Here is a 5,837-nt window from a genome sequence, read left to right as displayed (position 1 = left end):
ACTTCTTCAGAATAAACACACACTACCAGTCAAAGGTTTTTAATGTTTTTGAAAGAGTCTCTTATGCTCACCAAGGCTGTGTTTATTTGAGTAATATTGTGAAATATTATTGTAATGTAGATTTTCTATGTGAATATATAGTAAAGAATATATCATCAAATCCTCATATTAGAGTGATTTCTGAAGGATCATGTGACACTGAAGACTGGAGTAATGATGCTAAACATTCAGCTTTGATCACAGGAATAAATTACATTTCAAAACATATTAAAATAGACAACAGTTATTTTAAATTGTCATAATATTGAACAATACAACTGTTTTTAATCAAATAAATGCGGTCTTGGTAAAATGTGTTCTTTACAGTCCAAAAACAATAACAAATCTATTCGTTCGCTATTTTTAAAGGAGGTTGTCACCAAATCTTGCTCTTCTGCTTATTGGACTAAATGTGTTAATGACCTTGATTGGGAAAGTGTTTGGTTATTACCTCATCAGTTTTTTGTTACAAACAAGGTGAAAGAAATATCTTTCATTATAATGCACAAATTCTACCGTCAAACATTTCCTTAGTAAGTTTAAGAAAGACATTGATGCTCTTTTTGCTCTTGTAAACACTAGAGCTAGCTCACATCTTCTGGTGTTCATGTGAAACACTTATGGCATGAGGTGTCTATGTTTATTAAGGGAAAAGTGCTCTTTAATTTTGAAAATGTAATTTTTGGATACCTATGACAAGAGTGTGAATAAGTCAAATTTTACATTCATAAGTGTAAGTTTTCTAACAAAATCCCCTTTTCTAAGGAGCCCTTAAAGGATTTTTAATATTACTGTTCTACTATTCAATCTAGTACTAATGAAAAAGCTATTAAGACTGTGTTCATTTGTGCACCTTCTTCAAAATCTCTGAATGATACAAAGGTCTTGTATTTTTCTGATATATATATATATAAAGGTCTAAATAAACATGTGTAATAGGCTTAACATATAGTAAATCAAGACAAAAACATGTTTTGGAAAAAGAATTGATGATGTATTTGACTTATTTTATTGATTATATAAATCTTGACCAAAAAAAAAAGTTTCATAGTGTACATTTAAAGCAGGATGGATTCTGATTGGATGTCAGAAGTTTTTATCGTTCATCAAATGGAATAAAATGTTTCTGAAAGTGATTCCATTCCAACACTGTTGTTCCTCTGTATCGTGATCATGATAGTTGTGGAATCTGCTATTCTTTTACATTTACAACTAAATCTTTATAGTTATAGTCCTTGGTGTGAACTCAATTAATCAATAAACAAACAGCATTTCGGAGTTCCATAAAATGCCCTGTGTGTTTTTATACACTACAAAAGCGAGGTAATGAGGTAAAGTGAAGGAAAGTAGCAGGAATCCTCTGGGAATGCTGTGTGTTCATGAACAGCCACTAGAGAGCGCTGAAGGATCGAGCGTTGACTATTATTATTCATTTATATTCTTAAATAAGCATAAATCTACTATAGAGCGATGACGTGCCTGATGACAGCAAAGACAACACCAGGATTCATTTACGTGACGTCGATGATGATGAGGATGATGATGATGATGATGACGTAGCTCTGTTGAAATTATTATGCAGATTCAACAATTTTGGTCTGACGTTGGTTCTTACATATTTGACTCTACCAATGTTACACATTCGTTCAGTTTAAAAGACATTATTTTTTTATTATAAAGACGATAAAAAATAAACCCCTAGAGTACATTGTTAATTTCTTTATTTTATATGGCAAATTCTTCATTCATAAACAAAAGTTTCTGTCCTAGCCTTATTTTGGCACTGAATTAATCTCACTTCTTAAATCTCTTCATTATATAAATAATTTTTAAAAAATCCCTAAGATTTAATACAAATTATGAAGAAATATTTAAAGAAAATACATGTAGGCGACTTAAAGCTTTCCTTGTATATTAATGTATGTTATTGTAGTGTCACACTTGTCATATCTCTGTCATGTCATCTTTTTTTGTATAATCATTGTTTCTTTCTTTCTTTCTTTTAGTATATTATATGTATTTGTATGTAATTCCTTGACAATGTTCTTATGTTATTGAGCATTAAAAAAAATATGCAGATACTGATACAAGGGCTGATTCTGTGATGAGAAAATAGGGTTACACTTTATTTTAAGGTGTCTTTGTTACAGTGTAATTATATATTTAAGTACTGAGTAATATTTATTAACAACATGCTATAGTATAGGGTTAGGGTAGCATTAGGATTTGGTTGCATGTAATTATGCATAATTTACTGATATTACTATGGTAAGTACATTTAACAACAAGGACACTGACACTGTAAAATAAAGTGTTACCGAAAATAGTTTCAATTTAATAAACAGAGTTCAAAACCATTTTCACGCGTGTCATCTTTACAGATAGTGCACATTATAATGTCAAGTGAGAGAGAAGCTCGTCATCATCGAATGGCCCAAAAACACACTGAATGAATCCCACTCTAGTGTTTCTGTGTGTGTGTGTGTGTGTGTGTGTGTGTGTGTGTGTGTGTGTGTGTGTGTGTGTGTGTGTGTGAGAGAAATACAGATTACTCACGCTGGAGGCTTTACACTGCCGTAGATCAGTGTGTGTGTGTGTGTGTGTGAGAGAGAAATACAGATTACTCACGCTGGAGGCTTTACACTGCTGTAGATGAGTGTGTGTGTGTGTGTGTGTGTGTGTGTGTGAGAAATACAGATTACTCACGCTGGAGGCTTTACACTGCCGTAGATTAGTGTGTGTGTGTGTGTGTGTGTGTGTGTGTGTGAGAAATACAGATTACTCACGCTGGAGGCTTTACACTGCCGTAGATCAGTGTGTGTGTGTGTGTGTGTGTGTGTGTGTGAGAAATACAGATTACTCACGCTGGAGGCTTTACACTGCTGTAGATGGGTGTGTGTGTGTGTGTGTGTGTGTGTTGCTGTATCTGTGTTATTATTCTCCAGGTCCTTCAAGCCTGATTTCGTCCTGGTCCGACAGCACGCGTACAGCATGGCTCAGAACGAAGACTTCAGGAACATGATCATCGGATTGCAGTACGCCGGGATCCCAAGCGTCAACTCACTCGAGTCCATCTACAACCTCTGTGACAAACCGTGGGCCGTGAGTGTGCTTTTACTCAACTGTGTTTTTCCTTAAAAGGTAAAAGATAAAAGTTTATTATAGTTCGGATATAAACACTGATGTCTACTAGCCTGGTAATACCAGACTCTGCTACTTCACTTTGCTTCGTAGACAGAGGCTACGTTTACACGTGGATGGCTATTTTCATAAACGGACATTTCTCCCCTCTTCGTTTTCAAAAATAACATCGTGCACACGAACCTGTGTATATGCTGTCAAGAGCATGCCAAACCTGTAGGTGGCAGTGTAACGAGAAGCTCAAGCCCACCTTAGCCAATCAGAATCCCGAAAATAGTCACATTCTGTGACGTTGCTGCCTAAAACTCCGTTTTTCTCAGTTTACATGCAAACGGGCAAACGAAGATTTTCAAAATCTCCACTCTGGCCGGAGTTTTTAGAAAGAATCGGTTTCATTGGCGAATCCTCCGTTTGCGTGTAAACGAAGGGCGCAAACGAAGAGAAATGTCTCCGTTTTTCAAAATAACCATGTCCGTGTAAACGGGGCCAGAGTCTGGAATGGCATAACAGAGAAGTGTTTTCTCTCTTGCTAGGGGGCGCTTGTCTGAAGTTTAAAATCATTGGTTACCCGTAAGCCAATCACATAACTTTTGGTTATGGCGTGTGTTATGTGCATGCTCAGCCGCATTTAACTTTCACTGTAAACACATGTATGATGCGAAAACAAAACCATCGAGCGAAATACCGGAGTGAACATGGCTGTGAACGACTTTTGCAGATTATGTGAAGTAAATCTACGCATCCACGGTACAATCAGCGTGTACGTCACGGCTCTCAGCCCGCCCTCTGTTCGTTGATTGGCCGGCTGTTTCCAGACCGGTGGCAAACAGAAAGCTCTGAAGCTGTCTCAGACTGAGTACAGAAGCGAAATGAAATTGAGCGGAAGTACGAAGTCTGACGTAGTCAGGCTAGATGTCTACAGTACAAAATACAGTAAATCACAATTACTACATCGTTACACCAGTAGGTGGCGACAAGTGAGTGATAAAAATGTGTTTGTTTTTTAATCATTCATTCAAGAGATTCGTTCAAAATCTGATTCATCAAGTAATGAAACAAGTGAAGTCTTTATGAGTGAGTCATTGAATCATTCACTCAAACCAATTTTTTAAATATTCATTCTAATTAATTAAACATTTTCAAATAGACCGCAGCAATTCATATTTTGTCAGAATCTGTTATTTTATTTAGTTGTCTGTTCAGATTCGTGGGAGAATCATGATCTCTATTTGAACCAAAAAAATTGTGATTCTCAGTTTATCCAGAATCGTGCAGCATAATAACTCTTCAACCTACGTTTTCCACTTTTGATCTTATTTCTGGTGATAAACCACTATTGTAGTAAATAAATACTTGCTCTGTTATATTGTAGATCATTAATCCGTAACGCTGCCTCGGAAGTTTCGTGAGGATTACTCGACGCATTTAATAAAAATCTCAAAAATGGTTTGCATGTTATTTTAATCAGATTGGGTTTGTCTATAATTGTTAGCTGACTCAAGTTCTACTTTTGCCATCATTTTCACCCAAACGGATTCTGTGTTTTGTTGCAGTTCGCTCAGCTGATCAGCATCTACAATAAACTGGGAGCGGATAAATTCCCTCTCGTTGATCAGACGTTCTACTCGAACTACAGGGACATGGTAAGATCAGAAGCACCTCGCTTTCATTCCCTTCAGCCCAGAGACCCGTCCACACGCAGGAATCACTCAGCGCTTCTCTACTGAATATAACAACAATACCCCCCCCCCTTCAAATATGGAACTTCAAATATTAAAAGTATGTTTAAAAAAAAGCTACCTAAAGATAATATTAATGAAATAAACATGCACACCTGGAAACACTAATACTAATACTAATAACACCAAAAAAAAAAATATTATTACATTAGCTTTGGTTATTTTGTATACTATATATAAATGTATTCAGGTTTTTTTAACTCTATACTGTATGGTATGGCAAAATGCATTATACATTTAGATTAGCTATGTTATTATGTCCTGGTGACAGAAAATACACCATTCTGAAAAAGAAATGTGCTAAATAGTACTGAATGTGCACTTAAAAAATACTTACAGATAATATAATATTAATGATATTTAAGGCCACTTACCGTAAGTGTACTTAAAGAAAAAAGTACACTTTAATGACTGTTTCTTAAGTACACTTTTATAAAGTGCACTTTGTAATTGTGTCATAAGTTTTAGGTTGCATTTATTTTAAAGTGTCCTTAATTATACATTTAAGTACTGAGAAATATTAATGAACAACACGTACTAGGGTTTGGTTTATGGTTAGTTACATGTAATTACGCATAATTTATTGTCATTACTACATGTAACATATGCAACGGTCCCTGTCAAACATAAAGTGTTACCGAGTTTTACTTTAAAGTAAATTTTTAATCATTATGTTTTACATTTTACATTTACATTTAGTCATTTGGCAGACGCTTTTATCCAAAGCGACTTACAAAGCAGGACTAGATTAAGCGAATCATCATGAAGAGGCAAAAACCAAAGCTACGCAAGGAGTGCTCAAGATACAAAGTTCAGGCATTATTCAGAGTAGCATAAGCCCGATAAGTGAGGTTTTTAGAGGGAAAGGGGAGGGTTTTTTTTATTTATTTTTTTTTTTTTATGTGGTTAAGTGCTCAC

This window comes from Abramis brama, assembly GCF_963993115.1.
Source record: "Abramis brama genome assembly, chromosome: 23".
NCBI lineage: Eukaryota > Metazoa > Chordata > Actinopteri > Cypriniformes > Leuciscidae > Abramis > Abramis brama.
The sequence above is the reverse complement of the archived record's forward strand: the minus strand, read 5'-3'. Positions refer to the sequence as shown.